Source organism: Gopherus flavomarginatus, chromosome 15, assembly GCF_025201925.1.
Source record: "Gopherus flavomarginatus isolate rGopFla2 chromosome 15, rGopFla2.mat.asm, whole genome shotgun sequence".
Taxonomy (NCBI): Eukaryota; Metazoa; Chordata; order Testudines; family Testudinidae; genus Gopherus; species Gopherus flavomarginatus.
Window position 1 is genome coordinate 12751975 of NC_066631.1, and position 13095 is coordinate 12765069.

At 36.6% G+C, this 13095-nt stretch overlaps 1 protein-coding gene across 3 annotated transcripts in view; it reads left to right on the forward strand.

Annotated features, from left to right (window-relative positions):
* SPECC1L (sperm antigen with calponin homology and coiled-coil domains 1 like) overlaps positions 1-13095 on the forward strand; it is a 101187-nt gene that overhangs the window by 74274 nt on the left and 13818 nt on the right. The gene's annotated exons all lie outside the window — the stretch shown is intronic.

Consider the following 13095-nt stretch of genomic DNA (forward strand, 5'->3'; position numbering starts at 1 on the left):
TTTAAATTGTTGTACTGTATTAAATTTGTTTTTCAAGATCCCTCTGAAATTAAATTCTAGTGTGCATGTGGGGTGTTGCTGATATGCTTTTTGTAATGCTATAAATGTATCCTGAATTGTGCTCACTCTGAGTAGAGATTATCCAGACATTTCAGCCCCATTATCAATACCTTGTAAGTATTAGGGTCTCTCTGGGAAACAGAACCTTAAACTTTTATACTACCACCCTTATGGAGTAAAGACCATTACATAGTAACTTAAAGATAAATAATGGATGGATAGAGTAAAAATAGTCTTTAAAAAACCTCCTAAAGAATAACACTTTGAATATCAGGACTGTAATATTAGCCCAACTTCTGAGCAAAAATTCCATTCCCTCTATTGGGTCTGTTTGTTTTTTAACTCTAAAGAAAACCCCAGCCTGATTTCACATCTTCTAAAAAGGGGATATTATGAAGTATTTACAAGAATTTTTTATAAAGTTGTGTCAGTTAGTGGGAGACTTGTAATAACAAGCCTAACCAAAAAAAAAAGTTGGAAGGGATTTGAAAGGTGGGGGGTAATAAAGCACAGAAATCAGTACAACCATACATCTACCCAAAAAAGGTAAAAAATTGTATTTAGGAAGGAGAAGCTCTGGATGTCCTGAAGAAATTTAAAATGAATAGCACATATAAAGGGGCCATGTGCTAGTGAAGCCAAAACAGCAAATGAGGCATTGACTTAGAGTGTGTGCTTCCATGGGATCATGAGTTGGAAGCACATATTTGTAGTTGCTGCTTGTTGGGCAAATGATTTTAGACCTCTGTTGTCCCATCTTCTGTCTACTTAATTCAAGAGGACATTTTCTTGATTTACATATTCTTGTTTTGACTGCCTTTTGTCCTTAAAACCCTGCACATCAGGAAGCAGATTTTTCAAGGTGCAATGTATCTAATTGCTCTGATTCAAAATCCCACAAATCTTAGAGAAGTTAACCCATCTAATGTCATTCTTTCAATTTGTTTTCCTGATTCTCCCAACTATAATATAAAAAAATGTATCAGAGGGGTAGCCATGTTAGTCTGGATCTGTAAAAGCAGCAAAGAATCCTGTGGCACCTTATAGACTAACAGGCGTTTTGGAGCATGAGCTTTCGTGGGTGAATACCCACTTTGTCAGATGCATGTGACAAAGTGGGTATTTACCCACGAAAGCTCATGCTCCAAAATGTCTATTAGTCTATAAGGTGTCACAGGATTCTTTGCTGCTTTTATAAAAAAATGTATATTCCACATCAAGAATTTCCAGATTTGTTCAGAGACTGTGGTAATTTTGTCAAGGATACAGATCCCAGACCCCCAGGTTGAAGAGGGGGGACTCTTAATTAGGTGTTCAGAAATGTTAAAAATCACTGGTCAGCATAATCAAAGTTGAAACAGTTTTCAGTAGCACATATACTCCAGATTAAAAGAATAAAACTTTCAAATATGATCCAATTTAGCTTCTAAATTGTCCTGAAGGTTTTAAACCATGATTTATAATGAAACAAAAACCCTTCTAGATCTCTTATCGTGCTGTATAATTATTATTGCTTTCATCCTAACTGCATTATCTCAATTTATAAGATTTCTTATTGCAGTGTCAAATATCATGGTAGCACAGTATAATTAAACCCAGACCATACTTGATCTAAAAACTGCTGCTGTTTCTGATTATGATGGAAAAATTAGAATGCTAGGCATAGTCTCTTCTGATTTAATTTTAATTTGTGTTGAATTAGTTATTGTGATAATGTAAAAGAGGGACTTTTCATTCTTTTGTGTTCAATTAAAAGTATTAGCAAGAGAGTAAAAATGATTATTCGGACCCTTTGAATCTGCATTTTCTTATTCTGTCTTCTGCCACTGCTAACTGTAGGAGAGGCTTGTTCAGTCCAGCATCATAACGGTCAACAAAAATCTGTTTCTCCAATCTCATTCTCGCACCTTTTATACTTTTTTCCCTTTGAAACAGCTATAGTTTCTTCTATTAAATAAATATGGGCCAGAGACCATATTTGGGAAGTTGATTGCCTATAACTAGAACAGGTATTGAAAGGGTGTGTGTGTGTAAATATATAAATAAAATAACTGCAGCTGCTTATGTTTGATAAAGAGCGTAGATCCAGGCACAACTATTGGGGTTTTTTTGTTTTGGAAATATTTTATCTGTGAAGCCCCTGGGATGATTTGTCCCAGTAGAAGTGGAGAATGGTTGAGTTTCTGTGTGTCTATAAACTGATGAACTAGACAAACTTAACCAGAAAAAAATAGCCAGATCCAGTCTTTATATTATTTTTTTTTTATTTAAAGTGCCCATACAAAGGGCTCTAAGTGCCCTGCCAATTACAAAAACAAAATCCAATGCATTCAGCTCATCCTTTGTACTAAGCAGCAGCACATGGTCAATTCCTAAAATCCTCACAGATCACTCTTCACATCCGTTCACCTCTCTCTCTTCAAAGGCCAGATGAAGGAACTAAACCCTGCAGTGTGCCCTGAAAGGATTAATAGAAAACAGGTTGGGCTGTTTCATACCAGGGCAGGAGGATGTTCCAGAGTCCTGTGACTCTTATGGCAAATGTTTTACTAATATAGTTTCATTCTCTGAGTACAGAGAGTGGAGGAAAATACTTTTCTGCCAATATGAAATTATTTTTTAGACTTTTAAAAAACGTTTTTACTATCTTAGTAGAAGGTGGTAGAAACTTGCAGTTTGATGGGATATAGTCCCTCATTTGCAGAAGCGCCTTTCTAATTTCAACCAAATCATAATGAATTTTCACCATAGAATAAAATGGTTTTAAAAAGTTGTACATGCAGACACACTGTTTTGTGCCAAGAAGCACATCATACTCCTGTCTAGCAAGTAATTCCACATAATGGATTTTTAATTTGTTGTAAATAAAAACACTGTAGAAAGTGATACATTAGAAACTGTTAAAAGAACATTTAGGGATCGAAAGGAAACACTCAAGTCAGGAAATGCCAATGTAAGATTGCCCTTCCAGTCTTAACTCTACCTCGTCAGTACATTGTTAGTTTTTGGTAGGATCACGTTCTATTTTATCCACAGTACCCCTATTTCATTCATTGTGCAGCTTGAGTAATGTGCAGTAATGATGGAAGGAGTGACATATTGAACAGAATAAAAACAGTAACTGAACAGCTCTTACTCACTAAATCTTTTTTTTTTGGCAGTAAATTTTGAATCCATTTCTTACTATCCATTTATGTTTTTGGAGATGAAAGAATTTATCTCCAGAAACATAATACAAGTGGCAACCACTGGATCCCTGCAAGTGTGCTCCTAGAGGGAGTCCTCTTTAAGATGGGATGTAAAAACAGATGACTTGGCCATTTGCTGTCACTCTAGAGTTTATATCACTTTAGCAAGTACCATTTACATGAAAATTCCAGCTCTGATAAATGCATTTTCTTTATCCATAATTCCCCCATCAGTTTCAATTGGAAGAGATTTTTTTCCATTTGCAATGATTTTAGTGGTTCACAGTTTACCCCAGAGCTGGCAGAAGTGATCAATAGAAGTGATTCCAGTGTATGGTTCAGGATGTTTCTTCTCATATGATCAGTAAAATACTTAATTGTTACACTTAAATCTTCATGAGTAGGTCTCAGAGTTAAGTCCCGTGGAGGAATGGTGGCATTTTACAGCTCTCAGACTTGTTGTCCCAGGCTACCTAAAGATTTTGGAAGACCACATGCCATCTTACAGTTTATTCACATTTAAAGTTTTCTTCAATTTTAAGGGCTAGAAATTTAATCTTTTTAATGAAAGCCTAGATTCTGGAGCACAGTTCTGGAGTGGATCTCTGACCTCATAATACATGGAGCCTTGATAGCACACTTATTAGCCAGTTCCATGTCCAAATATTGAAAATGTGATCTTACTGTCTAATTCAGCCAAATAAGATAACAAAGGATAGCAGATGAGGTATGCAAGTCCAGAGGTATCTGTAAGGAGGTCAACAATTACAGTATGTGCAGTGCGCATAAGCTAATGTTACAATAAAGGCTTTAACTTCTACCTTCCTTGGCTGTTGTTTTTAAAAGCATAAATATTAACATAATTTTATGTGAAACTAAATACAAACTCTGTAATCCAGAAAGAGATTATAAACAACTTTAAGCACAAAAACTTACGTGGTCAGCACTCTACAGTATCTTGGGCCTTGTATACATATGTCCCTGTCACTACTAGCTTCTAAAGTACAGAAAATAATTAAGAATGTGTGGATTCTTCAGTATTACTTTGTCACCAAAGCAGCTCAGATGCAGACAGAAGATGCCAGTTATTAACATTCCCTTATTTCCATTTTAGAAAAATAGCAATAGAAAAAGGCATACGAGTTTTCCCTCTAACTTCTATGACCAACGTGTAAGAAGAAAGAAGAAAACATCATGTGCTTTCTCATCAAGATACTGTCTGTCTAGGTCAGATGTTAGGACTCACAAGTAGAATTAACAATAAAGTTTCTTGGATGTTACAATGAAATGAGCAAACTGTTTCCTGTTTGAAAGGAATTCCTTTTCATGCTTAACAGAGCAGTTTGTTAAAAAGCTTTCCCAGAATCTTCTTTTACAAGCTGTCCTGTGAATTTAGTGGTCCCCAAAATTTTGACAGCAAATTTCATTTCTCAGGAGGCTTATGTCTTTAAAACTCACTTTTCAGCTGGTCATTCTTTGACATTTTAAAGAGCATGCTGATTAGCATTTATTGCTGGTTCTTTTCTGCTATAGTTGAGAGAGGAGCTGTCATGTATCTGATTTGATGCATTCCATACCAACTATTCCATGTCATAACTCCTGCTAACTTTGACACAAGATAGTGCTTTCAGTAATGTGACCTTATGCAGCTCAGCAAAAAAAACAAATAGGTATTCTTACTGATTGTATATCTAGTTCTTACTACTACATATAGCAAGTACCCCATCTAGACAAGCAAACAAATTTTAATTTTTGGCTCCATGAGTATGAATATTTATTAATGTTGACATATATTACCATAAGTGTGCACACAAGTGATTTAAATGCATATTCTTTTCCAAGAATTTTACTTAAATAACAAACATAAACCCAGGAAAGCAGTTAATTCTATAGTCAAACAGGGCACCCAGACTATATTTAATTTGCCCCAGTACAGACACCTACTGTCTTCCCTTCTTTGCCTGTAGAGTTTCAAAAGATGTATTCTGTAATTATAAAATGTATTAGCTTTCTGTGAGAGTTTGGCCCCAGATGTGCTGCTTTGCCACACTAACCTTTGATCTTTTTTGTATTAATGTTCTAAATCCATGACACATGAAATTTGTTTATAGTAATGCTAATTCTGTGTACTGACAATTGGATAATTGCCTGCAAAATGATGTTGAGTGCGATGAGAACTTTACAGGTTTGGGCTTAATAGGGTTTTGGGAATGATTGCCCCAGTATGCTATTCGTCTAATCAGGACACTGTAAAATTCTTCTCTGCGTATTGTGTGGACTCTTTTTTTTTTTTTTTTTTTAAGGCTGCAGAGCAACTTTGATCACTGTGCTATTCAGATGAAGGCATTCTAGGTTTTGTGGTCCATGGTAAAATGAAGATGTGGCTAGAGAAGATAGTATAAGATTCTGACTCAGGGCACTACTGCAGGGGCAGAGTTGAAATATTTTGTGTCTGGTATGAGAAATGCAATATTAACTCCATAGTTCTTGGGTTTCTGATAGTACTTCACTTGGTAATATTCACTGAAGCTGCTAATATGTGCCTGCAGCTATAGCTACACCTTAATGATGTTTTTGGAGTGATAATTTTTTTAGTTTTTTAAATGATCCTACAATCAGGCCCGCTTCCTGCAAATTTGGAGATATGTGCCCCAGTAAATTTTGTGGTATAGAGTTAGGGGGTGCCCAAGGGGATCTACTGTTAACTGTAGTTCCAACCTACTATCTTACCGAGGAACAAATGATAGATAATGCTTTAAATAACTTTAATAAAAGCAGAATCTTTAAGTTGTCAAATATTGTCATTCAAAATGCAATCAGTTTCTCTTCCATCACACATTCTTCCTTGTAGCGTGGGTGAATCTTTCATTTCCTTATTGGTTTCATCCCCCCTTTATGCCAGAAAATTAATGGTGCCCTCCAGAGGATATGGGATTTGGCAGGTCAATTTTGTTTAAATATTGCTTAGTACTTCTGTAGATGAGTTTAACCTGAGGTTGTGTGGGCCTAGTGTAGATGAGTAGGGAAGTCTAAGCACAGAGACAGATAACATCTGAAGATGCTGCTTGGCTTTGTTATTTAATTGTCTTAATGGTCACTAGACACCCTGTAGAGGTTCTTATGGCAGCTCACTTACTTTGTGGAACCAAGTAAGGTGAAGTTTTGAAAATCTTTGAGGAAAGTGAAACTAGAGTTCTTGAGCCATAGGTAATGTTCTTATACCACACAGACTCTTGTTGTAGTTTCTAGACTTCAGAAATGGATCCCAAAAAACGGATACCATTTTCTTATTAACCAAACATAGAATTTTAAATTGAAGCATCCTTAGTCTTAATTCCATAACCAAAGGTCAACCTCTTTTGTATGGTTTGCATCATGATCGAGTGTTAAGAGATGAATGAATGTAACGCCAGGCTAAAAAAAAAAAAAAACTGTTTTCATGTGTGCTTAATTGGCTTATGCAGAATGAACCTATAACACTGTGCATTAGAAACATAATGAAGTGGGGAGTGTAAACTAGTTGGGTTTATTTTTAAAACTTGTTTGTATACAAGGGAAGTCTGGAACACTAAACTAGAATATAAAGTAGGGAAGAATGAAATGGGAAGAATTCTCTGTCAACATAAGGCTTTATTCGAATAAAAATATTTTAGGGTTTCACATAACTTTCCTTGGTCCTGGCTGGCTGAGTCATCAAAGTATTCAGACTGCCAAAACTCTAGTCTCTGCCTTTCCACTTATGATGTTCTAGCCAAAAACTTCTGAAAAAAGACTACTCCTTATGAGTCTTGTCTCACCCAACTGGAATGTAATGAGTCCAGCATGAAAAGAAACACCAGTGGAGTTGTTAATATTGTAATGGGGAAAGATAAGACAGACAATGGCTCTGACTTGGAATTCATCGCCTTTTCAGGCTGCCTATCTGCAGCTCACTTTCATGGCAGCTGGGAACAAGGTGATAATTGGGACTGCTCTGGATCCCAACAGTAATTTCCAGAAATGTTTGTTTCTGCTCCCTCTAATGTCTGCTTTAATGTAGTGATTGGGAGCCAACCACTCCCAACCGAGTAGAGATTGGATAACTGAACTTTCACCCTTGCAGTATCCTAGTGCAAGACTGAACATGGAAAACAGACAAACTCAGGGACAGTTGTGAGGACTGACAGGCAACAGAATCACATCACGGTTTAGCAGTAGGCACTCCTGGCTGGAGTCTGAAATAAAAGGGTCTGGTGGTGATAGCTGAATCTGATCCCAGCAGGGTAGGGAGGCAGTTTCAAGCAGGAATAACACCATGTGGGAGAAGGGAGGAAGATTTAGGGGTTGCAGCGCCCAGGAGCCTAATGGATAATGTGCTGTTGGACCTGCAGTGGGAACAGATGGAAGCACAACTCAGAGGAGTACAAGATTGATCAAGCTGTTGGTAAATGAAGTATGGAGTCTTGCCACCAGCATCTGTCATTCTGATGTGTCAGAGAAAATTGAAAAATAAATCAGAAACCATAATGTACCTACCTGGTTGTTTGGTATTAAACATTGGTGAAAGGACAAAAATTACTTCCCAACCTCTCTGAAAATTGCTCATGCTGTGAAGCATGAGATTGGATTTTCCCTTATTTTAACGTATCTTGCAAAACTGTACATGTTGGTCATAAAATTATTGAGCTCAGGTGGCATTGCTGGCTAATGTAGTAACAAGGGGTTTCTTAGCCTGTGCAGAGTTAGGTGTATACCACTGGCAAAGCTGTAATTTTTAAAATGAATCATTGATTTCAGTGCCCTATCACCAGCTGCCACAATGTGGGCAAAGGGGAACAGAGCCCTTGTCTTTTACTCATTCTCATCCACTCCTAAGTTAGGAGCCAAGTTCCATTGGGTGTGGGAGTCTGGATGATGTCTTGTCTCCCCTCTCCTATTGACACAGAGCTAGGTTCAGAAGATTAGCTGATGTGTAAGCATGTTCCCTCCTCTTCCCCCCCCACCCCCCCGCATCAAAGTATAGTTAGTATCTATAGTCAAGTGAGACTGAAGACAGTTGTGGATATGTACTGAGGAAATAGTTTTCCATGTTTCCTACATGGTTTGTAACTTGCAGCTATGGACTGTGTTGGATCCCCATGGTTTTTAGCTGTGGAGCTAGCCAAAAAGAGTCTGTCACTGAATAACCTACTTAACATCAATCTTTCTGCTATTCTGCTCCTTAGAAGTTACACAAGATACTTTATTACTTTTAAGCATACATAGAGCTCAAGGAGAAATGTGAGTGAGATCGGTCGCTGATTGCCTTTGCTGCAAATTTTAGAATTAGCTCTGTGTTAATGTGGTATTTTGTAATGAAGTTTAAAAATAGTTCTGTTGCTTATTTAACCAGTAAAATGCATTTAGGCACAGGTGACAACACATTTTGTTTTTCATTCTTGTCGGAACAGCTTCCGGTCTTTTTCTGTGTAAGTGTGCTGCAGAGCAATGTTTTCCTTCAGTCAGGCTGCTGCTGCTCCTTTGCCTTGTACAGTTATACAGGAATTTTGGCTCACAGTGGAAATGCTTGAAATTTAATTACTTATGAGAACTGCCGACCCATTGGTTAGAAACTTTTTAAATGTGATGTGCTATAAAATCTGTGACCTGTTTGATATGTTGACTCATATTTTCTCACATAGCCCTGCCCCCAGTAAAGATTTTACAAAACCAGAACTTAAGTATGTTCTTTCATCCCCATTTTATATCTGCCTTCCACAGAAAGCCTGTGACAACATCCATTTTTTGGAAGACTAATCCTTTTTAGTAGAGTTGATTTTTTTACATGAACAATCTGTCTCTAATGCTAGAGATGATTTCACATAACTACTAAGTATTACTAAAACTGCAATACAGTAACTAATTCCTAAAATGCCAATAATACTCCTACAGATACTCTCCCATCTTTTTGATGTAAATATACTCCAACCTCCCTGACCCACTTTCCCTATAAAGAACATCCAGCTCTGAAAAGGCTTATTTCTTGATTGACAGCTTCCTTGAAACCCAGCTCTTTATGGTTATTGCTTTAACTGTGTATGGTCTGAAACAGCATCCAGAAAAGTTCTGGGTGGATTTCAGTGGGAAAGACTCCTCTTAGTTTAGCCAATAATCAGATCTACGACAAAGAGGAAGTTTTGCTGGAGGTCTTAAATTGACATCAATCTGTTACTGATTCCTTGAGGAATAGAGTTTAGTGCAAGTTAAATAGAAGAAAGTGCAGCTTTAAAGTAGATTGAGTTCATCATAATGAAGATTCTCCAACAATGCTACTATTAGGTGAAGGTATTTGAAAAAAATTCTGTTGTCTTTAAATGTGCCAGTTTTGAATTTGTGCTTCCTGAAAATATAATTAGATATGTTTTGGGGCATATATTTTCATTCAGATAATAACTTGTCCCTTTCCTGGATGTTCAGTCAGCCCATCAGGCCATGCTGTACCTCCTGTTAATTAGATGTAATAAAAATCATCCATAACATGCAAAGCAGCTGGTAAACAGAAGCAGGTCTCCTTAATTGTTTCCTTCCATTGTGGCTTTTTTCCCCTTCCATTTGGCTTTTCTGGCTCTGTTAACGTTCTTGGAAGATGCATTTGTTTTCTATGTGCTATTTAAGAGAAGCTGGAACTGACAAGAATCGTTGAGAGATGGGGATTGCTCTATATTTTTTTCTGAACATTGGTCTTACTCCTACATAAAGCTTTTGGAAACAGTCACTTTCAGATTGACTTACACTTCAAATTTTCACTGTAAAATAATGGAACATTCCTAAAAGATTCAAAGTTGTGTGTATTCCCTCCTTAAAGTTCACACGTGTGAAAATTTTTACCTACTGTTGATACAATTGACATTTAAGTTTATTGTAACTACAATATTAAAGGGAAAAGTCGCTTTCTCCATTTTTTTTCAGTTTTATTTGTGCTTCTGATAGTGCTCTGCATGAAGTCAGTTTCCTCCTGTCTTTCGCATAGCTAGAAGGGACAGAAAAAGGCACTTGAAAGGGGAGGAAAAATGTAATTATAAATCTATAAAAGTTTCCAGTGGGACTCAGGCAGATGTAGGATCTGAAACTAATTCTACCTTAAATTTTGAAATTCACTGGTTTTCAAATTGAGTGTTTCATGCCATGGAGAGACAGAACTAATATAATATATTTCTCCTTCCCTTACGAAAAACATTTCATAATTAATCCCTGGTTTGGATTCTGGCACATTCAGTGATCTGGTTTGTGTTAGCATAAGTGAAGTTGGCTCTTTGTGTATTGGAATGAATAAGAGAGAGGCAGTGCATTTAACACCACGTTCATAATTTTTGGTTAACAATAGGGTCCCTCCTTTTGCCTCCACCTTAACCCCATAATTCTGTGATGATTAGTACTAGAGGCCGTACAGTTGTTGGACTAAAATAGTGTGTGTGCAATACACTTTCATTTGAGCAGCTTGTTACTAGAAGCCAGTGGTTCCAATTAGAAAGGAGAAAAATTGTCCTGAAATGAAACTACTTTTAATATTGCATTTATAGACAAGAATAAGCAAAGGGTAAGTAATGTGCACTATTTTTAAGACTAATATGAAGGTAAATATTGTCATATTCCATTAAGAATTCATTTTGTTATCAGAATATTTTGATATACTACAAACATTCTAGAAGAGATTCATGTTTCAGAAAAAAATGAGAGCAGCATGGCTGAAACAGGGCTGAGAGACTAGAAAACTTGTATGTTCCCAACTCTTAACAGTTGCAGTTTGTGTTTTTAGATGACTTATTTAACGTCTGCCTCAGTTTTTACTGGTAGAATGGGGTTACTGCTTGCCCTCACAAAGGTGCAGAAGATTAATTAATATTGGTGCTCGGAAGATGAAAAGACTGCATGTGCTAAATATTTATCTTAATATTTATATTTAAATCACATTTACATTTATTCTTTGGGAAACTATGGCATCAGAAGGCTTCTTCTATTTTAAACTTTATTATAGTGACAGTTTAATCAACCAGAATTGGAGACTGCATGCATTGCTCTGGGTATATTTATAGTTACCGGAGAGCACACAGAGAAAGTGAAAATTAAGGCAAAAAAATCTCTCCATAAATCTTAATTGTGGCTTCATAAATGATGATTGGCTTCTTCCCCAATGTGCATAAAAATAATGCATTGTCTCTCTCCAAATTAACCTGGTGCTTTTGTAAATATATAAAGACCAGATGTTGTGTGCATTTAGTTGCCCTTGAAACCAGTGAAAAATATTGATTTTTCTATTTAAGGTTTCGTTTTTATTCAGTTGATTCATATTCAAAGGAAAATATAGCATGCAACTTGTAGAAGACACTGATAACAGCAGTTTCAACTCAAGTAATAGAAATAAGATCTGGATCCTGTTTCTTTTATGACACTCATATGACACTTCTCAAGAATATTTATTTTCTGGTTTATTCAAATCTGCTTATCTGGTAACCTTAAAGCATGTTAACAAAAACTAAAACAAATTTCATCCTCATCAAAATAACTCCCTACAATCCTTCTGCATCTCAGTCTCTCAAAACCCCAAGTAAACAGGAGAACTTTGCCGGGTAATCTGATGGTAATCAGACTTCGTTTCTGATGGGCCATTTGAGGTAGTATATTCTGAGGGCCTTGCCTTCTTTTCTTCTTCTTTGCTCTTTTAGAACTTAGCTGTTTCTAGTTACTTTTTGTGTCAAGATTTCTTGGTTGGGATTCAGAATGTCAGGTGATTCATTTATAGTTGCATTTTGGAGTGTTCTGGAGAGAGAAGCTGCATTGCACCTGTAACTGATTTGCAGAACTGAGTTTTATTGCTGTTCACAACAGTGAGACAGCCAGGAGGGAAACAGGCATCTGCATTCTGCACTGGTTGAAGTTTCTCAATGTGTTTTCAAAAGTGCCTCATGTAAAGTTGCACTGATTTGAGGTCACAAAGACACTACACAGAGGTCGGAAGAAGGTGCTCATGGCTACTTATGCAATCTTGCACTCCAGAAATTATCAGCGATTTAGAAGCAATCCCATATTATGGAACTAACGCACCTAGTCATAGGGTCAGACATCACCCCTGCTGCCCTCTCCAAATTGTCCCCCTATCAGTAACATTTCAGTTTTGTAGTACTGATCATCAACCAACTTGAACTCATTTGAGCCCCAGCCTCTGGCAAGCACTGGGAGAGTCAAGAGACCTTTCATGTGGATGTAACAAAAGACTGTGTTATTTGCATACTTGGCACGGCAGCCAGAATTGTAACATCAAAAGGGTGGAGTTGATTTAAATCACTAGGCAGAAAGACTTGTTTTAATCATGGTTTTCTACATAGTTGTTATAACCTTAAGTTTTACAGCTGTATCAGAAAATGAATGATTGGTTATTTCATTTACCAAAGGAAATTGAAGTAGATATTTATGAAGTCATTGAGAGGTGAGCTATCTCCAATTCAACAGGTTAATCATCAGTATTTGGAGGATTTTCTTTCCATGCTGTATTAAGAGGAGAACATAACCAGACAGACATTTAAATTGTTTTATTTAACTAAAACAACAACATTAAATATTCTAGATTTTTTTCTTCAACAGCAAACACATAGTATTTTAACAAAACGCATATGTCCCTCACTTCTTACATTTATCTTCAGACTTCTTCTCCTTGTCCAGATCTATTCTGCCCCCAACAATCTTCTATTCACTGAACTTTTTTAAACTTTGCACTTTTAGAGAGGTAAGGGATTGACTTTGTGTACACAAATTTGCAGAGGGACAGTAGGGGTGAGGTCTGTTATTTCTCACCTCTATATATTATTTATTTCTTTATTTATAAACATTTTTG